Here is a 21,602-nt window from a genome sequence, read left to right as displayed (position 1 = left end):
ATAAGACAGTAGCTATGAGGCCAGATTAAGAGTTAAGACAGTAGCTATGAGGCCAGAGTAAGAGTCCAAGACCTTAACCATTAGGCCAGAGTAAGAGTTAAGACAGTAGCTATGAGGCCAGAGTAAGAGTTAAGACAGTAGCTATGAGTCCAGAATAGGAGTCCAAGACCTTAACCATTAGGCCAGAGTAAGAGTTAAGACAGTAGCTATGAGGCCAGAGTAAGAGTTAGGACAGTAGCTATGAGGCCAGAGTAAGAGTCCAAGACCTTAACCATTAGGCCAGAGTAAGAGTTAAGACAGTAGCTATGAGGCCAAAGTAAGAGTTAAGACAGTAGCTATGAGGCCAGAGTAAGAGTTAAGACAGTAGCTATTAGGCCAGAGTAAGTGTTAAGACAGTAGCTATGAGGCCAGAGTAAGAGTTAAGACAGTAGCTATGAGGCCAGAGTAAGAGTCCGAGACCTTAACCATTAGGCCAGAGTAAGAGTTAAGACAGTAGCTATGAGGCCAGAGTAAGAGTTAAGACAGTAGCTATGAGGCCAGAGTAAGAGTTAAGACAGTAGCTATGAGGCCAGAGTAAGAGTTAAGACAGTAGCTATGAGGCCAGAGTAAGAGTCCAAGACCTTAACCATTAGGCCAGAGTAAGAGTTAAGACAGTAGCTATGAGGCCAGAGTAAGAGTTAAGACAGTAGCTATGAGGCCAGAGTAAGAGTCCAAGACCTTAACCATTAGGCCAGAGTAAGAGTTAAGACAGTAGCTATGAGGCCAGAGTAAGAGTTAGGACAGTAGCTATGAGGCCAGAGTAAGAGTCCAAGACCTTAACCATTAGGCCAGAGTAAGAGTTAAGACAGAAGCTATGAGGCCAAAGTAAGAGTTAAGACAGTAGCTATGAGGCCAGAGTAAGAGTTAAGACAGTAGCTATTAGGCCAGAGTAAGTGTTAAGACAGTAGCTATGAGGCCAGAGTAAGAGTTAAGACAGTAGCTATGAGGCCAGAGTAAGAGTCCAAGACCTTAACCATTAGGCCAGAGTAAGAGTTAAGACAGTAGCTATGAGGCCAGAGTAAGAGTTAAGACAGTAGCTATGAGGCCAGAGTAAGAGTCCAAGACCTTAACCATTAGGCCAGAGTAAGAGTTAAGACAGTAGCTATTAGGCCAAAGTAAGAGTTAAGACAGTAGCTATGAGGCCAGAGAAAGAGTTAAGACAGTAGCTATGAGGCCAGAGTAAGAGTCCAAGACCTTAACCATTAGGCCAGATTAAGAGTTAAGACAGTAGCTATGAGGCCAGAGTAAGAGTTAAGACAGTAGCTATGAGGCCAGAGTAAGAGTTAAGACAGTAGCTATGAGGCCAGATTAAGAGTTAAGACAGAAGCTATGAGGCCAGAGTAAGAGCCCAAGACCTTAACCATTAGGCCAGAGTAAGAGTTAAGACAGTAGCTATGAGGCCAGAGTAAGAGTTAAGACAGTAGCTATGAGGCCAGAATAAGAGTCCAAGACCTTAACCATTAGGCCAGAGTAAGAGTTAAGACAGTAGCTATGAGGCCAGAGTAAGAGTTAGGACAGTAGCTATGAGGCCAGAGTAAGAGTCCAAGACCTTAACCATTAGGCCAGAGTAAGAGTTAAGACAGTAGCTATGAGGCCAAAGTAAGAGTTAAGACAGTAGCTATGAGGCCAGAGTAAGAGTTAAGACAGTAGCTATTAGGCCAGAGTAAGTGTTAAGACAGTAGCTATGAGGCCAGAGTAAGAGTTAAGACAGTAGCTATGAGGCCAGAGTAAGAGTCCGAGACCTTAACCATTAGGCCAGAGTAAGAGTTAAGACAGTAGCTATGAGGCCAGAGTAAGAGTTAAGACAGTAGCTATGAGGCCAGAGTAAGAGTTAAGACAGTAGCTATTAGGCCAGAGTAAGAGTTAAGACAGTAGCTATGAGGCCAGAGTAAGAGTCCAAGACCAAAACCATTAGGCCAGAGTAAGAGTTAAGACAGTATCTATGAGGCCAGAGTAAGAGTTAAGACAGTAGCTATGAGGCCAGAGTAAGAGTTAAGACAGTAGCTATTAGGCCAGATTAAGAGTTAAGACAGTAGCTATGAGGCCAGAGTAAGTGTTAAGACAGTAGCTATGAGGCCAGAGTAAGAGTTAAGACAGTAGCTATGAGGCCAGAGTAAGAGTCCAAGACCTTAACCATTAGGCCAGAGTAAGAGTTAAGACAGTAGCTATGAGGCCAGAGTAAGAGTTAAAGACAGTAGCTATGAAGCCAGAGTAAGAGTCCAAGACCTTAACCATTAGGCCAGAGTAAGAGTTAAGACAGTACTTATGAGGCCAGAGTAAGAGTCCAAGACCTTAACCATTAGGCCAGAGTAAGAGTTAAGACAGTAGCTATGAGGCCAGAGTAACAGTCCAAGACCTTAACCATTAGGCCAGAGTAAGAGTTAAGACAGTAGCTATGAGGCCAGATTAAGAGTTCAAGACCTTAACCATTAGGCCAGAGTAAGAGTTAAGACAGTAGCTATGAAGCCAGAGTAAGGGTTAACACAGTAGCTATGAGGCCAGAGTAAGAGTTAAGACAGTAGCTATGAGGCCAGAGTAAGAGTTAAGACAGTAGCTATTAGGCCAGAGTAAGAGTTAAGACAGTAGCTATGAGGCCAGAGTAAGAGTCCAAGACCTTAACCATTAGGCCAGAGTAAGAGTTAAGACAGTAGCTATTAGGCAAAAGTAAGAGTTAAGACAGTAGGTATGAGGCCAGAGTAAGAGTCCAAGACCTTAACCAATAGGCCAGAGGAAGAGCTAAGACAGTAGCTATGAGGCCAGAGTAAGAGTTAAGACAGTAGCTATGAGGCAAGAGTAAGAGTTAAGACAGTAGCTATTAGGCCAGAGTAAGAGTTAAGACAGTAGCTATGAGGCCAGAGTAAGAGTCCAAGACCTTAACCATTAGGCCAGAGTAAGAGTTAAAACAGTAGCTATGAGGCCAGAGTAAGAGTTAAGGCAGTAGCTATGAGGCCAGAGTAAGAGTCCAAGACATTAACCATTAGGCCAGAGTAAGAGTTAAGACAGTATCTATGAGGCCAGAGTAAGAGTTAAGACAGTAGCTATGAGGCCAGAGTAAGAGTTAAGACAGTAGCTATTAGGCCAGATTAAGAGTTAAGACAGTAGCTATGAGGCCAGAGTAAGTGTTAAGACAGTAGCTATGAGGCCAGAGTAAGAGTTAAGACAGTAGCTATGAGGCCAGAGTAAGAGTCCAAGACCTTAACCATTAGGCCAGAGTAAGAGTTAAGACAGTAGCTATGAGGCCAGAGTAAGAGTTAAAGACAGTAGCTATGAAGCCAGAGTAAGAGTCCAAGACCTTAACCATTAGGCCAGAGTAAGAGTTAAGACAGTACTTATGAGGCCAGAGTAAGAGTCCAAGACCTTAACCATTAGGCCAGAGTAAGAGTTAAGACAGTAGCTATGAGGCCAGAGTAACAGTCCAAGACCTTAACCATTAGGCCAGAGTAAGAGTTAAGACAGTAGCTATGAGGCCAGAGTAAGAGTTCAAGACCTTAACCATTAGGCCAGAGTAAGAGTTAAGACAGTAGCTATGAAGCCAGAGTAAGGGTTAACACAGTAGCTATGAGGCCAGAGTAAGAGTTAAGACAGTAGCTATGAGGCCAGAGTAAGAGTTAAGACAGTAGCTATTAGGCCAGAGTAAGAGTTAAGACAGTAGCTATGAGGCCAGAGTAAGAGTCCAAGACCTTAACCATTAGGCCAGAGTAAGAGTTAAGACAGTAGCTATTAGGCCAAAGTAAGAGTTAAGACAGTAGGTATGAGGCCAGAGTAAGAGTCCAAGACCTTAACCAATAGGCCAGAGGAAGAGCTAAGACAGTAGCTATGAGGCCAGAGTAAGAGTTAAGACAGTAGCTATGAGGCAAGAGTAAGAGTTAAGACAGTAGCTATTAGGCCAGAGTAAGAGTTAAGACAGTAGCTATGAGGCCAGAGTAAGAGTCCAAGACCTTAACCATTAGGCCAGAGTAAGAGTTAAAACAGTAGCTATGAGGCCAGAGTAAGAGTTAAGGCAGTAGCTATGAGGCCAGAGTAAGAGTCCAAGACATTAACCATTAGGCCAGAGTAAGAGTTAAGACAGTAGCTATGAGGCCAGAGTAAGAGTTAAGACAGTAGCTATTAGACCAGAGTAAGAGTTAAGACAGTAGCTATGAGGCCAGGGTAAGAGTTAAGACAGTAGCTATGAGGCCAGAGTAAGAGTCCAAGACCTTAACCATTAGGCCAGAGTAAGAGTTAAGAAAGTAGCTATGAGGCCAGAGTAAGAGTTAAGACAGTAGCTATGAGGCCAGAGTAAGAGTTAAGACAGTAGCTATGAGGCCAGAGTAAGAGTCCAAGACCTTAACCATTAGGCCAGAGTAAGAGTTAAGACAGTAGCTATTAGGCCAAAGTAAGAGTTAAGACAGTAGCTATGAGGCCAGAGTAAGAGTTAAGACAGTAGCTATGAGGCCAGAGTAAGAGTCCAAGACCTTAACCATTAGGCCAGATTAAGAGTTAAGACAGTAGCTATGAGGCCAGAGTAAGAGTTAAGACAGTAGCTATGAGGCCAGTGTAAGAGTCCAAGACCTTAACCATTAGGCCAGAGTAAGAGTTAAGACAGTAGCTATGAGGCCAGAGTAAGAGTTAAGACAGTAGCTATGAGGCCAGAGTAAGAGTTAAGACAAGAGCTATGAGGCCAGAGTAAGAGTTAAGACAGTAGCTATGAGGCCAGAGTAAGAGTCCAAGACCTTAACCATTAGGCCAGAGTAAGAGTTAAGACAGTAGCTATGAGGCCAGAGTAAGAGTTAAGACAGTAGCTATGAGGCCAGAGTAAGAGTCCAAGACCTTAACCTTTAGGCCAGAGTAAGAGTTAAGACAGTAGCTATGAGGCCAGAGTAAGAGTTAGGACAGTAGCTATGAGGCCAGAGTAAGAGTCCAAGACCTTAACCATTAGGCCAGAGTAAGAGTTAAGACAGTAGCTATGAGGCCAAAGTAAGAGTTAAGACAGTAGCTATGAGGCCAGAGTAAGAGTTAAGACAGTAGCTATTAGGCCAGAGTAAGTGTTAAGACAGTAGCTATGAGGCCAGAGTAAGAGTTAAGACAGTAGCTATGAGGCCAGAGTAAGAGTCCAAGACCTTAACCATTAGGCCAGAGTAAGAGTTAAGACAGTAGCTATGAGGCCAGAGTAAGAGTCCAAGACCTTAACCATTAGGCCAGAGTAAGAGTTAAGACAGTAGCTATTAGGCCAAAGTAAGAGTTAAGACAGTAGCTATGAGGCCAGAGTAAGAGTTAAGACAGTAGCTATGAGGCCAGAGTAAGAGTCCAAGACCTTAACCATTAGGCCAGATTAAGAGTTAAGACATTAGCTATGAGGCCCGAGTAAGAGTTAAGACAGTAGCTATGAGGCCAGAGTAAGAGTCCAAGACCTTAACCATTAGGCCAGAGTAAGAGTTAAGACAGTAGCTATGAGGCCAGAGTAAGAGTTAAGACAGTAGCTATGAGGCCAGAGTAAGAGTTAAGACAGTAGCTATGAGGCCAGAGTAAGAGTCCAAGACCTTAACCATTAGGCCAGAGTAAGAGTTAAGACAGTAGCTATGAGGCCAGAGTAAGAGTTAAGACAGTAGCTATGAGGCCAGAATAAGAGTTAAGACAGTAGCTATTAGGCCAGAGTAAGTGTTAAGACAGTAGCTATGAGGCCAGAGTAAGAGTTAAGACAGTAGCTATGAGGCCAGAGTAAGAGTCCAAGACCTTAACCATTAGGCCAGAGTAAGAGTTAAGACAGTAGCTATGAGGCCAGAGTAAGAGTTAAGACAGTAGCTATGAGGCCAGAGTAAGAGTTAAGACAGTAGCTATGAGGCCAGAGTAAGAGTCCAAGACCTTAACCATTAGGCCAGAGTAAGAGTTAAGACAGTAGCTATTAGGCCAAAGTAAGAGTTAAGACAGTAGCTATGAGGCCAGAGTAAGAGTTAAGACAGTAGCTATGAGGCCAGAGTAAGAGTCCAAGACCTTAACCATTAGGCCAGATTAAGAGTTAAGACATTAGCTATGAGGCCAGAGTAAGAGTTAAGACAGTAGCTCTGAGGCCAGAGTAAGAGTCCAAGACCTTAACCATTAGGCCAGAGTAAGAGTTAAGACAGTAGCTATGAGGCCAGAGTAAGAGTTAAGACAGTAGCTATGAGGCCAGAGTAAGAGTTAAGACAGTAGCTATGAGGCCAGAGTAAGAGTCCAAGACCTTAACCATTAGGCCAGAGTAAGAGTTAAGACAGTAGCTATGAGGCCAGAGTAAGAGTTAAGACAGTAGCTATGAGGCCAGAATAAGAGTCCAAGACCTTAACCATTAGGCCAGAGTAAGAGTTAAGACAGTAGCTATGAGGCCAGAGTAAGAGTTAGGACAGTAGCTATGAGGCCAGAGTAAGAGTTAGGACAGTAGCTATGAGGCCAGAGTAAGAGTCCAAGACCTTAACCATTAGGCCAGAGTAAGAGTTAAGACAGTAGCTATGAGGCCAAAGTAAGAGTTAAGACAGTAGCTATGAGGCCAGAGTAAGAGTTAAGACAGTAGCTATTAGGCCAGAGTAAGTGTTAAGACAGTAGCTATGAGGCCAGAGTAAGAGTTAAGACAGTAGCTATGAGGCCAGAGTAAGAGTCCAAGACCTTAACCATTAGGCCAGAGTAAGAGTTAAGACAGTAGCTATGAGGCCGGAGTAAGAGTTAAGACAGTAGCTATGAGGCCAGAGTAAGAGTTAAGACAGTAGCTATTAGGCCAGAGTAAGAGTTAAGACAGTAGCTATGAGGCCAGAGTAAGAGTCCAAGACCAAAACCATTAGGCCAGAGTAAGAGTTAAGACAGTATCTATGAGGCCAGAGTAAGAGTTAAGACAGTAGCTATGAGGCCAGAATAAGAGTTAAGACAGTAGCTATGAGGCCAGAGTAAGAGTCCAAGACCTTAACCATTAGGCCAGATTAAGAGTTAAGACAGTAGCTATGAGGCCAGAGTAAGAGTTAAGACAGTAGCTATGAGGCCAGTGTAAGAGTCCAAGACCTTAACCATTAGGCCAGAGTAAGAGTTAAGACAGTAGCTATGAGGCCAGAGTAAGAGTTAAGACAGTAGCTATGAGGCCAGAGTAAGAGTTAAGACAGTAGCTATGAGGCCAGAGTAAGAGTCCAAGACCTTAACCATTAGGCCAGAGTAAGAGTTAAGACAGTAGCTATTAGGCCAAAGTAAGAGTTAAGACAGTAGCTATGAGGCCAGAGTAAGAGTTAAGACAGTAGCTATGAGGCCAGAGTAAGAGTCCAAGACCTTAACCATTAGGCCAGATTAAGAGTTAAGACAGTAGCTATGAGGCCAGAGTAAGAGTTAAGACAGTAGCTATGAGGCCAGTGTAAGAGTCCAAGACCTTAACCAATAGGCCAGAGGAAGAGCTAAGACAGTAGCTATGAGGCCAGAGTAAGAGTTAAGACAGTAGCTATGAGGCAAGAGTAAGAGTTAAGACAGTAGCTATTAGGCCAGAGTAAGAGTTAAGACAGTAGCTATGAGGCCAGAGTAAGAGTCCAAGACCTTAACCATTAGGCCAGAGTAAGAGTTAAAACAGTAGCTATGAGGCCAGAGTAAGAGTTAAGGCAGTAGCTATGAGGCCAGAGTAAGAGTCCAAGACATTAACCATTAGGCCAGAGTAAGAGTTAAGACAGTAGCTATGAGGCCAGAGTAAGAGTTAAGACAGTAGCTATTAGACCAGAGTAAGAGTTAAGACAGTAGCTATGAGGCCAGGGTAAGAGTTAAGACAGTAGCTATGAGGCCAGAGTAAGAGTCCAAGACCTTAACCATTAGGCCAGAGTAAGAGTTAAGAAAGTAGCTATGAGGCCAGAGTAAGAGTTAAGACAGTAGCTATGAGGCCAGAGTAAGAGTTAAGACAGTAGCTATGAGGCCAGAGTAAGAGTCCAAGACCTTAACCATTAGGCCAGAGTAAGAGTTAAGACAGTAGCTATTAGGCCAGAGTAAGAGTTAAGACAGTAGCTATGAGGCCAGAGTAAGAGTTAAGACAGTAGCTATGAGGCCAGAGTAAGAGTCCAAGACCTTAACCATTAGGCCAGAGTAAGAGTTAAGACAGTAGCTATGAGGCCAGAGTAAGAAATAAGACAGTAGCTATGAGGCCAGAGTAAGAGTCCAAGACCTTAACCATTAGGCCAGAGTAAGAGTTAAGACAGTAGCTATTAGGCCAAAGTAAGAGTTAAGACAGTAGCTATGAGGCCAGAGTAAGAGTTAAGACAGTAGCTATGAGGCCAGAGTAAGAGTCCAAGACCTTAACCATTAGGCCAGATTAAGAGTTAAGACAGTAGCTATGAGGCCAGAGTAAGAGGTAAGACAGTAGCTATGAGGCCAGAGTAAGAGTCCAAGACCTTAACCATTAGGCCAGAGTAAGAGTTAAGACAGTAGCTATGAGGCCAGAGTAAGATATAAGACAGTAGCTATGAGGCCAGATTAAGAGTTAAGACAGTAGCTATGAGGCCAGAGTAAGAGTCCAAGACCTTAACCATTAGGCCAGAGTAAGAGTTAAGACAGTAGCTATGAGGCCAGAGTAAGAGTTAAGACAGTAGCTATGAGTCCAGAATAGGAGTCCAAGACCTTAACCATTAGGCCAGAGTAAGAGTTAAGACAGTAGCTATGAGGCCAGAGTAAGAGTTAGGACAGTAGCTATGAGGCCAGAGTAAGAGTCCAAGACCTTAACCATTAGGCCAGAGTAAGAGTTAAGACAGTAGCTATGAGGCCAAAGTAAGAGTTAAGACAGTAGCTATGAGGCCAGAGTAAGAGTTAAGACAGTAGCTATTAGGCCAGAGTAAGTGTTAAGACAGTAGCTATGAGGCCAGAGTAAGAGTTAAGACAGTAGCTATGAGGCCAGAGTAAGAGTCCGAGACCTTAACCATTAGGCCAGAGTAAGAGTTAAGACAGTAGCTATGAGGCCAGAGTAAGAGTTAAGACAGTAGCTATGAGGCCAGAGTAAGAGTTAAGACAGTAGCTATGAGGCCAGAGTAAGAGTTAAGACAGTAGCTATGAGGCCAGAGTAAGAGTCCAAGACCTTAACCATTAGGCCAGAGTAAGAGTTAAGACAGTAGCTATGAGGCCAGAGTAAGAGTTAAGACAGTAGCTATGAGGCCAGAGTAAGAGTCCAAGACCTTAACCATTAGGCCAGAGTAAGAGTTAAGACAGTAGCTATGAGGCCAGAGTAAGAGTTAGGACAGTAGCTATGAGGCCAGAGTAAGAGTCCAAGACCTTAACCATTAGGCCAGAGTAAGAGTTAAGACAGAAGCTATGAGGCCAAAGTAAGAGTTAAGACAGTAGCTATGAGGCCAGAGTAAGAGTTAAGACAGTAGCTATTAGGCCAGAGTAAGTGTTAAGACAGTAGCTATGAGGCCAGAGTAAGAGTTAAGACAGTAGCTATGAGGCCAGAGTAAGAGTCCAAGACCTTAACCATTAGGCCAGAGTAAGAGTTAAGACAGTAGCTATGAGGCCAGAGTAAGAGTTAAGACAGTAGCTATGAGGCCAGAGTAAGAGTCCAAGACCTTAACCATTAGGCCAGAGTAAGAGTTAAGACAGTAGCTATTAGGCCAAAGTAAGAGTTAAGACAGTAGCTATGAGGCCAGAGAAAGAGTTAAGACAGTAGCTATGAGGCCAGAGTAAGAGTCCAAGACCTTAACCATTAGGCCAGATTAAGAGTTAAGACAGTAGCTATGAGGCCAGAGTAAGAGTTAAGACAGTAGCTATGAGGCCAGAGTAAGAGTTAAGACAGTAGCTATGAGGCCAGATTAAGAGTTAAGACAGAAGCTATGAGGCCAGAGTAAGAGCCCAAGACCTTAACCATTAGGCCAGAGTAAGAGTTAAGACAGTAGCTATGAGGCCAGAGTAAGAGTTAAGACAGTAGCTATGAGGCCAGAATAAGAGTCCAAGACCTTAACCATTAGGCCAGAGTAAGAGTTAAGACAGTAGCTATGAGGCCAGAGTAAGAGTTAGGACAGTAGCTATGAGGCCAGAGTAAGAGTCCAAGACCTTAACCATTAGGCCAGAGTAAGAGTTAAGACAGTAGCTATGAGGCCAAAGTAAGAGTTAAGACAGTAGCTATGAGGCCAGAGTAAGAGTTAAGACAGTAGCTATTAGGCCAGAGTAAGTGTTAAGACAGTAGCTATGAGGCCAGAGTAAGAGTTAAGACAGTAGCTATGAGGCCAGAGTAAGAGTCCGAGACCTTAACCATTAGGCCAGAGTAAGAGTTAAGACAGTAGCTATGAGGCCAGAGTAAGAGTTAAGACAGTATCTATGAGGCCAGAGTAAGAGTTAAGACAGTAGCTATGAGGCCAGAGTAAGAGTTAAGACAGTAGCTATTAGGCCAGATTAAGAGTTAAGACAGTAGCTATGAGGCCAGAGTAAGTGTTAAGACAGTAGCTATGAGGCCAGAGTAAGAGTTAAGACAGTAGCTATGAGGCCAGAGTAAGAGTCCAAGACCTTAACCATTAGGCCAGAGTAAGAGTTAAGACAGTAGCTATGAGGCCAGAGTAAGAGTTAAAGACAGTAGCTATGAAGCCAGAGTAAGAGTCCAAGACCTTAACCATTAGGCCAGAGTAAGAGTTAAGACAGTACTTATGAGGCCAGAGTAAGAGTCCAAGACCTTAACCATTAGGCCAGAGTAAGAGTTAAGACAGTAGCTATGAGGCCAGAGTAACAGTCCAAGACCTTAACCATTAGGCCAGAGTAAGAGTTAAGACAGTAGCTATGAGGCCAGAGTAAGAGTTCAAGACCTTAACCATTAGGCCAGAGTAAGAGTTAAGACAGTAGCTATGAAGCCAGAGTAAGGGTTAACACAGTAGCTATGAGGCCAGAGTAAGAGTTAAGACAGTAGCTATGAGGCCAGAGTAAGAGTTAAGACAGTAGCTATTAGGCCAGAGTAAGAGTTAAGACAGTAGCTATGAGGCCAGAGTAAGAGTCCAAGACCTTAACCATTAGGCCAGAGTAAGAGTTAAGACAGTAGCTATTAGGCCAAAGTAAGAGTTAAGACAGTAGCTATGAGGCCAGAGTAAGAGTTAAGACAGTAGCTATGAGGCCAGAGTAAGAGTCCAAGACCTTAACCATTAGGCCAGATTAAGAGTTAAGACAGTAGCTATGAGGCCAGAGTAAGAGTTAAGACAGTAGCTATGAGGCCAGTGTAAGAGTCCAAGACCTTAACCAATAGGCCAGAGGAAGAGCTAAGACAGTAGCTATGAGGCCAGAGTAAGAGTTAAGACAGTAGCTATGAGGCAAGAGTAAGAGTTAAGACAGTAGCTATTAGGCCAGAGTAAGAGTTAAGACAGTAGCTATGAGGCCAGAGTAAGAGTCCAAGACCTTAACCATTAGGCCAGAGTAAGAGTTAAAACAGTAGCTATGAGGCCAGAGTAAGAGTTAAGGCAGTAGCTATGAGGCCAGAGTAAGAGTCCAAGACATTAACCATTAGGCCAGAGTAAGAGTTAAGACAGTAGCTATGAGGCCAGAGTAAGAGTTAAGACAGTAGCTATTAGACCAGAGTAAGAGTTAAGACAGTAGCTATGAGGCCAGGGTAAGAGTTAAGACAGTAGCTATGAGGCCAGAGTAAGAGTCCAAGACCTTAACCATTAGGCCAGAGTAAGAGTTAAGAAAGTAGCTATGAGGCCAGAGTAAGAGTTAAGACAGTAGCTATGAGGCCAGAGTAAGAGTTAAGACAGTAGCTATGAGGCCAGAGTAAGAGTCCAAGACCTTAACCATTAGGCCAGAGTAAGAGTTAAGACAGTAGCTATTAGGCCAGAGTAAGAGTTAAGACAGTAGCTATGAGGCCAGAGTAAGAGTTAAGACAGTAGCTATGAGGCCAGAGTAAGAGTCCAAGACCTTAACCATTAGGCCAGAGTAAGAGTTAAGACAGTAGCTATTAGGCCAAAGTAAGAGTTAAGACAGTAGCTATGAGGCCAGAGTAAGAGTTAAGACAGTAGCTATGAGGCCAGAGTAAGAGTCCAAGACCTTAACCATTAGGCCAGATTAAGAGTTAAGACAGTAGCTATGAGGCCAGAGTAAGAGGTAAGACAGTAGCTATGAGGCCAGAGTAAGAGTCCAAGACCTTAACCATTAGGCCAGAGTAAGAGTTAAGACAGTAGCTATGAGGCCAGAGTAAGAGATAAGACAGTAGCTATGAGGCCAGATTAAGAGTTAAGACAGTAGCTATGAGGCCAGAGTAAGAGTCCAAGACCTTAACCATTAGGCCAGAGTAAGAGTTAAGACAGTAGCTATGAGGCCAGAGTAAGAGTTAAGACAGTAGCTATGAGTCCAGAATAGGAGTCCAAGACCTTAACCATTAGGCCAGAGTAAGAGTTAAGACAGTAGCTATGAGGCCAGAGTAAGAGTTAGGACAGTAGCTATGAGGCCAGAGTAAGAGTCCAAGACCTTAACCATTAGGCCAGAGTAAGAGTTAAGACAGTAGCTATGAGGCCAAAGTAAGAGTTAAGACAGTAGCTATGAGGCCAGAGTAAGAGTTAAGACAGTAGCTATTAGGCCAGAGTAAGTGTTAAGACAGTAGCTATGAGGCCAGAGTAAGAGTTAAGACAGTAGCTATGAGGCCAGAGTAAGAGTCCGAGACCTTAACCATTAGGCCAGAGTAAGAGTTAAGACAGTAGCTATGAGGCCAGAGTAAGAGTTAAGACAGTAGCTATGAGGCCAGAGTAAGAGTTAAGACAGTAGCTATGAGGCCAGAGTAAGAGTTAAGACAGTAGCTATGAGGCCAGAGTAAGAGTCCAAGACCTTAACCATTAGGCCAGAGTAAGAGTTAAGACAGTAGCTATGAGGCCAGAGTAAGAGTTAAGACAGTAGCTATGAGGCCAGAGTAAGAGTCCAAGACCTTAACCATTAGGCCAGAGTAAGAGTTAAGACAGTAGCTATGAGGCCAGAGTAAGAGTTAGGACAGTAGCTATGAGGCCAGAGTAAGAGTCCAAGACCTTAACCATTAGGCCAGAGTAAGAGTTAAGACAGAAGCTATGAGGCCAAAGTAAGAGTTAAGACAGTAGCTATGAGGCCAGAGTAAGAGTTAAGACAGTAGCTATTAGGCCAGAGTAAGTGTTAAGACAGTAGCTATGAGGCCAGAGTAAGAGTTAAGACAGTAGCTATGAGGCCAGAGTAAGAGTCCAAGACCTTAACCATTAGGCCAGAGTAAGAGTTAAGACAGTAGCTATGAGGCCAGAGTAAGAGTTAAGACAGTAGCTATGAGGCCAGAGTAAGAGTCCAAGACCTTAACCATTAGGCCAGAGTAAGAGTTAAGACAGTAGCTATTAGGCCAAAGTAAGAGTTAAGACAGTAGCTATGAGGCCAGAGAAAGAGTTAAGACAGTAGCTATGAGGCCAGAGTAAGAGTCCAAGACCTTAACCATTAGGCCAGATTAAGAGTTAAGACAGTAGCTATGAGGCCAGAGTAAGAGTTAAGACAGTAGCTATGAGGCCAGAGTAAGAGTTAAGACAGTAGCTATGAGGCCAGATTAAGAGTTAAGACAGAAGCTATGAGGCCAGAGTAAGAGCCCAAGACCTTAACCATTAGGCCAGAGTAAGAGTTAAGACAGTAGCTATGAGGCCAGAGTAAGAGTTAAGACAGTAGCTATGAGGCCAGAATAAGAGTCCAAGACCTTAACCATTAGGCCAGAGTAAGAGTTAAGACAGTAGCTATGAGGCCAGAGTAAGAGTTAGGACAGTAGCTATGAGGCCAGAGTAAGAGTCCAAGACCTTAACCATTAGGCCAGAGTAAGAGTTAAGACAGTAGCTATGAGGCCAAAGTAAGAGTTAAGACAGTAGCTATGAGGCCAGAGTAAGAGTTAAGACAGTAGCTATTAGGCCAGAGTAAGTGTTAAGACAGTAGCTATGAGGCCAGAGTAAGAGTTAAGACAGTAGCTATGAGGCCAGAGTAAGAGTCCGAGACCTTAACCATTAGGCCAGAGTAAGAGTTAAGACAGTAGCTATGAGGCCAGAGTAAGAGTTAAGACAGTATCTATGAGGCCAGAGTAAGAGTTAAGACAGTAGCTATGAGGCCAGAGTAAGAGTTAAGACAGTAGCTATTAGGCCAGATTAAGAGTTAAGACAGTAGCTATGAGGCCAGAGTAAGTGTTAAGACAGTAGCTATGAGGCCAGAGTAAGAGTTAAGACAGTAGCTATGAGGCCAGAGTAAGAGTCCAAGACCTTAACCATTAGGCCAGAGTAAGAGTTAAGACAGTAGCTATGAGGCCAGAGTAAGAGTTAAAGACAGTAGCTATGAAGCCAGAGTAAGAGTCCAAGACCTTAACCATTAGGCCAGAGTAAGAGTTAAGACAGTACTTATGAGGCCAGAGTAAGAGTCCAAGACCTTAACCATTAGGCCAGAGTAAGAGTTAAGACAGTAGCTATGAGGCCAGAGTAACAGTCCAAGACCTTAACCATTAGGCCAGAGTAAGAGTTAAGACAGTAGCTATGAGGCCAGAGTAAGAGTTCAAGACCTTAACCATTAGGCCAGAGTAAGAGTTAAGACAGTAGCTATGAAGCCAGAGTAAGGGTTAACACAGTAGCTATGAGGCCAGAGTAAGAGTTAAGACAGTAGCTATGAGGCCAGAGTAAGAGTTAAGACAGTAGCTATTAGGCCAGAGTAAGAGTTAAGACAGTAGCTATGAGGCCAGAGTAAGAGTCCAAGACCTTAACCATTAGGCCAGAGTAAGAGTTAAGACAGTAGCTATTAGGCCAAAGTAAGAGTTAAGACAGTAGGTATGAGGCCAGAGTAAGAGTCCAAGACCTTAACCAATAGGCCAGAGGAAGAGCTAAGACAGTAGCTATGAGGCCAGAGTAAGAGTTAAGACAGTAGCTATGAGGCAAGAGTAAGAGTTAAGACAGTAGCTATTAGGCCAGAGTAAGAGTTAAGACAGTAGCTATGAGGCCAGAGTAAGAGTCCAAGACCTTAACCATTAGGCCAGAGTAAGAGTTAAAACAGTAGCTATGAGGCCAGAGTAAGAGTTAAGGCAGTAGCTATGAGGCCAGAGTAAGAGTCCAAGACATTAACCATTAGGCCAGAGTAAGAGTTAAGACAGTAGCTATGAGGCCAGAGTAAGAGTTAAGACAGTAGCTATTAGACCAGAGTAAGAGTTAAGACAGTAGCTATGAGGCCAGGGTAAGAGTTAAGACAGTAGCTATGAGGCCAGAGTAAGAGTCCAAGACCTTAACCATTAGGCCAGAGTAAGAGTTAAGAAAGTAGCTATGAGGCCAGAGTAAGAGTTAAGACAGTAGCTATGAGGCCAGAGTAAGAGTTAAGACAGTAGCTATGAGGCCAGAGTAAGAGTCCAAGACCTTAACCATTAGGCCAGAGTAAGAGTTAAGACAGTAGCTATTAGGCCAAAGTAAGAGTTAAGACAGTAGCTATGAGGCCAGAGTAAGAGTTAAGACAGTAGCTATGAGGCCAGAGTAAGAGTCCAAGACCTTAACCATTAGGCCAGATTAAGAGTTAAGACAGTAGCTATGAGGCCAGAGTAAGAGTTAAGACAGTAGCTATGAGGCCAGTGTAAGAGTCCAAGACCTTAACCATTAGGCCAGAGTAAGAGTTAAGACAGTAGCTATGAGGCCAGAGTAAGAGTTAAGACAGTAGCTATGAGGCCAGAGTAAGAGTTAAGACAAGAGCTATGAGGCCAGAGTAAGAGTTAAGACAGTAGCTATGAGGCCAGAGTAAGAGTCCAAGACCTTAACCATTAGGCCAGAGTAAGAGTTAAGACAGTAGCTATGAGGCCAGAGTAAGAGTTAAGACAGTAGCTATGAGGCCAGAGTAAGAGTCCAAGACCTTAACCTTTAGGCCAGAGTAAGAGTTAAGACAGTAGCTATGAGGCCAGAGTAAGAGTTAGGACAGTAGCTATGAGGCCAGAGTAAGAGTCCAAGACCTTAACCATTAGGCCAGAGTAAGAGTTAAGACAGTAGCTATGAGGCCAAAGTAAGAGTTAAGACAGTAGCTATGAGGCCAGAGTAAGAGTTAAGACAGTAGCTATTAGGCCAGAGTAAGTGTTAAGACAGTAGCTATGAGGCCAGAGTAAGAGTTAAGACAGTAGCTATGAGGCCAGAGTAAGAGTCCAAGACCTTAACCATTAGGCCAGAGTAAGAGTTAAGACAGTAGCTATGAGGCCAGAGTAAGAGTCCAAGACCTTAACCATTAGGCCAGAGTAAGAGTTAAGACAGTAGCTATTAGGCCAAAGTAAGAGTTAAGACAGTAGCTATGAGGCCAGAGTAAGAGTTAAGACAGTAGCTATGAGGCCAGAGTAAGAGTCCAAGACCTTAACCATTAGGCCAGATTAAGAGTTAAGACATTAGCTATGAGGCCCGAGTAAGAGTTAAGACAGTAGCTATGAGGCCAGAGTAAGAGTCCAAGACCTTAACCATTAGGCCAGAGTAAGAGTTAAGACAGTAGCTATGAGGCCAGAGTAAGAGTTAAGACAGTAGCTATGAGGCCAGAGTAAGAGTTAAGACAGTAGCTATGAGGCCAGAGTAAGAGTCCAAGACCTTAACCATTAGGCCAGAGTAAGAGTTAAGACAGTAGCTATGAGGCCAGAGTAAGAGTTAAGACAGTAGCTATGAGGCCAGAATAAGAGTTAAGACAGTAGCTATTAGGCCAGAGTAAGTGTTAAGACAGTAGCTATGAGGCCAGAGTAAGAGTTAAGACAGTAGCTATGAGGCCAGAGTAAGAGTCCAAGACCTTAACCATTAGGCCAGAGTAAGAGTTAAGACAGTAGCTATGAGGCCAGAGTAAGAGTTAAGACAGTAGCTATGAGGCCAGAGTAAGAGTTAAGACAGTAGCTATGAGGCCAGAGTAAGAGTCCAAGACCTTAACCATTAGGCCAGAGTAAGAGTTAAGACAGTAGCTATTAGGCCAAAGTAAGAGTTAAGACAGTAGCTATGAGGCCAGAGTAAGAGTTAAGACAGTAGCTATGAGGCCAGAGTAAGAGTCCAAGACCTTAACCATTAGGCCAGATTAAGAGTTAAGACATTAGCTATGAGGCCAGAGTAAGAGTTAAGACAGTAGCTCTGAGGCCAGAGTAAGAGTCCAAGACCTTAACCATTAGGCCAGAGTAAGAGTTAAGACAGTAGCTATGAGGCCAGAGTAAGAGTTAAGACAGTAGCTATGAGGCCAGAGTAAGAGTTAAGACAGTAGCTATGAGGCCAGAGTAAGAGTCCAAGACCTTAACCATTAGGCCAGAGTAAGAGTTAAGACAGTAGCTATGAGGCCAGAGTAAGAGTTAAGACAGTAGCTATGAGGCCAGAATAAGAGTCCAAGACCTTAACCATTAGGCCAGAGTAAGAGTTAAGACAGTAGCTATGAGGCCAGAGTAAGAGTTAGGACAGTAGCTATGAGGCCAGAGTAAGAGTTAGGACAGTAGCTATGAGGCCAGAGTAAGAGTCCAAGACCTTAACCATTAGGCCAGAGTAAGAGTTAAGACAGTAGCTATGAGGCCAAAGTAAGAGTTAAGACAGTAGCTATGAGGCCAGAGTAAGAGTTAAGACAGTAGCTATTAGGCCAGAGTAAGTGTTAAGACAGTAGCTATGAGGCCAGAGTAAGAGTTAAGACAGTAGCTATGAGGCCAGAGTAAGAGTCCAAGACCTTAACCATTAGGCCAGAGTAAGAGTTAAGACAGTAGCTATGAGGCCGGAGTAAGAGTTAAGACAGTAGCTATGAGGCCAGAGTAAGAGTTAAGACAGTAGCTATTAGGCCAGAGTAAGAGTTAAGACAGTAGCTATGAGGCCAGAGTAAGAGTCCAAGACCAAAACCATTAGGCCAGAGTAAGAGTTAAGACAGTATCTATGAGGCCAGAGTAAGAGTTAAGACAGTAGCTATGAGGCCAGAATAAGAGTTAAGACAGTAGCTATGAGGCCAGAGTAAGAGTCCAAGACCTTAACCATTAGGCCAGATTAAGAGTTAAGACAGTAGCTATGAGGCCAGAGTAAGAGTTAAGACAGTAGCTATGAGGCCAGTGTAAGAGTCCAAGACCTTAACCATTAGGCCAGAGTAAGAGTTAAGACAGTAGCTATGAGGCCAGAGTAAGAGTTAAGACAGTAGCTATGAGGCCAGAGTAAGAGTTAAGACAGTAGCTATGAGGCCAGAGTAAGAGTCCAAGACCTTAACCATTAGGCCAGAGTAAGAGTTAAGACAGTAGCTATTAGGCCAAAGTAAGAGTTAAGACAGTAGCTATGAGGCCAGAGTAAGAGTTAAGACAGTAGCTATGAGGCCAGAGTAAGAGTCCAAGACCTTAACCATTAGGCCAGATTAAGAGTTAAGACAGTAGCTATGAGGCCAGAGTAAGAGTTAAGACAGTAGCTATGAGGCCAGTGTAAGAGTCCAAGACCTTAACCAATAGGCCAGAGGAAGAGCTAAGACAGTAGCTATGAGGCCAGAGTAAGAGTTAAGACAGTAGCTATGAGGCAAGAGTAAGAGTTAAGACAGTAGCTATTAGGCCAGAGTAAGAGTTAAGACAGTAGCTATGAGGCCAGAGTAAGAGTCCAAGACCTTAACCATTAGGCCAGAGTAAGAGTTAAAACAGTAGCTATGAGGCCAGAGTAAGAGTTAAGGCAGTAGCTATGAGGCCAGAGTAAGAGTCCAAGACATTAACCATTAGGCCAGAGTAAGAGTTAAGACAGTAGCTATGAGGCCAGAGTAAGAGTTAAGACAGTAGCTATTAGACCAGAGTAAGAGTTAAGACAGTAGCTATGAGGCCAGGGTAAGAGTTAAGACAGTAGCTATGAGGCCAGAGTAAGAGTCCAAGACCTTAACCATTAGGCCAGAGTAAGAGTTAAGAAAGTAGCTATGAGGCCAGAGTAAGAGTTAAGACAGTAGCTATGAGGCCAGAGTAAGAGTTAAGACAGTAGCTATGAGGCCAGAGTAAGAGTCCAAGACCTTAACCATTAGGCCAGAGTAAGAGTTAAGACAGTAGCTATTAGGCCAGAGTAAGAGTTAAGACAGTAGCTATGAGGCCAGAGTAAGAGTTAAGACAGTAGCTATGAGGCCAGAGTAAGAGTCCAAGACCTTAACCATTAGGCCAGAGTAAGAGTTAAGACAGTAGCTATGAGGCCAGAGTAAGAAATAAGACAGTAGCTATGAGGCCAGAGTAAGAGTCCAAGACCTTAACCATTAGGCCAGAGTAAGAGTTAAGACAGTAGCTATTAGGCCAAAGTAAGAGTTAAGACAGTAGCTATGAGGCCAGAGTAAGAGTTAAGACAGTAGCTATGAGGCCAGAGTAAGAGTCCAAGACCTTAACCATTAGGCCAGATTAAGAGTTAAGACAGTAGCTATGAGGCCAGAGTAAGAGGTAAGACAGTAGCTATGAGGCCAGAGTAAGAGTCCAAGACCTTAACCATTAGGCCAGAGTAAGAGTTAAGACAGTAGCTATGAGGCCAGAGTAAGAGATAAGACAGTAGCTATGAGGCCAGATTAAGAGTTAAGACAGTAGCTATGAGGCCAGAGTAAGAGTCCAAGACCTTAACCATTAGGCCAGAGTAAGAGTTAAGACAGTAGCTATGAGGCCAGAGTAAGAGTTAAGACAGTAGCTATGAGTCCAGAATAGGAGTCCAAGACCTTAACCATTAGGCCAGAGTAAGAGTTAAGACAGTAGCTATGAGGCCAGAGTAAGAGATAAGACAGTAGCTATGAGGCCAGATTAAGAGTTAAGACAGTAGCTATGAGGCCAGAGTAAGAGTCCAAGACCTTAACCATTAGGCCAGAGTAAGAGTTAAGACAGTAGCTATGAGGCCAGAGTAAGAGTTAAGACAGTAGCTATGAGTCCAGAATAGGAGTCCAAGACCTTAACCATTAGGCCAGAGTAAGAGTTAAGACAGTAGCTATGAGGCCAGAGTAAGAGTTAGGACAGTAGCTATGAGGCCAGAGTAAGAGTCCAAGACCTTAACCATTAGGCCAGAGTAAGAGTTAAGACAGTAGCTATGAGGCCAAAGTAAGAGTTAAGACAGTAGCTATGAGGCCAGAGTAAGAGTTAAGACAGTAGCTATTAGGCCAGAGTAAGTGTTAAGACAGTAGCTATGAGGCCAGAGTAAGAGTTAAGACAGTAGCTATGAGGCCAGAGTAAGAGTCCGAGACCTTAACCATTAGGCCAGAGTAAGAGTTAAGACAGTAGCTATGAGGCCAGAGTAAGAGTTAAGACAGTAGCTATGAGGCCAGAGTAAGAGTTAAGACAGTAGCTATGAGGCCAGAGTAAGAGTTAAGACAGTAGCTATGAGGCCAGAGTAAGAGTCCAAGACCTTAACCATTAGGCCAGAGTAAGAGTTAAGACAGTAGCTATGAGGCCAGAGTAAGAGTTAAGACAGTAGCTATGAGGCCAGAGTAAGAGTCCAAGACCTTAACCATTAGGCCAGAGTAAGAGTTAAGACAGTAGCTATGAGGCCAGAGTAAGAGTTAGGACAGTAGCTATGAGGCCAGAGTAAGAGTCCAAGACCTTAACCATTAGGCCAGAGTAAGAGTTAAGACAGAAGCTATGAGGCCAAAGTAAGAGTTAAGACAGTAGCTATGAGGCCAGAGTAAGAGTTAAGACAGTAGCTATTAGGCCAGAGTAAGTGTTAAGACAGTAGCTATGAGGCCAGAGTAAGAGTTAAGACAGTAGCTATGAGGCCAGAGTAAGAGTCCAAGACCTTAACCATTAGGCCAGAGTAAGAGTTAAGACAGTAGCTATGAGGCCAGAGTAAGAGTTAAGACAGTAGCTATGAGGCCAGAGTAAGAGTCCAAGACCTTAACCATTAGGCCAGAGTAAGAGTTAAGACAGTAGCTATTAGGCCAAAGTAAGAGTTAAGACAGTAGCTATGAGGCCAGAGAAAGAGTTAAGACAGTAGCTATGAGGCCAGAGTAAGAGTCCAAGACCTTAACCATTAGGCCAGATTAAGAGTTAAGACAGTAGCTATGAGGCCAGAGTAAGAGTTAAGACAGTAGCTATGAGGCCAGAGTAAGAGTTAAGACAGTAGCTATGAGGCCAGATTAAGAGTTAAGACAGAAGCTATGAGGCCAGAGTAAGAGCCCAAGACCTTAACCATTAGGCCAGAGTAAGAGTTAAGACAGTAGCTATGAGGCCAGAGTAAGAGTTAAGACAGTAGCTATGAGGCCAGAATAAGAGTCCAAGACCTTAACCATTAGGCCAGAGTAAGAGTTAAGACAGTAGCTATGAGGCCAGAGTAAGAGTTAGGACAGTAGCTATGAGGCCAGAGTAAGAGTCCAAGACCTTAACCATTAGGCCAGAGTAAGAGTTAAGACAGTAGCTATGAGGCCAAAGTAAGAGTTAAGACAGTAGCTATGAGGCCAGAGTAAGAGTTAAGACAGTAGCTATTAGGCCAGAGTAAGTGTTAAGACAGTAGCTATGAGGCCAGAGTAAGAGTTAAGACAGTAGCTATGAGGCCAGAGTAAGAGTCCGAGACCTTAACCATTAGGCCAGAGTAAGAGTTAAGACAGTAGCTATGAGGCCAGAGTAAGAGTTAAGACAGTAGCTATGAGGCCAGAGTAAGAGTTAAGACAGTAGCTATTAGGCCAGAGTAAGAGTTAAGACAGTAGCTATGAGGCCAGAGTAAGAGTCCAAGACCAAAACCATTAGG

Source organism: Triturus cristatus, chromosome 11 (assembly GCF_964204655.1).
Source record: "Triturus cristatus chromosome 11, aTriCri1.1, whole genome shotgun sequence".
NCBI lineage: Eukaryota > Metazoa > Chordata > Amphibia > Caudata > Salamandridae > Triturus > Triturus cristatus.
This window is presented reverse-complemented; position numbering follows the sequence as displayed.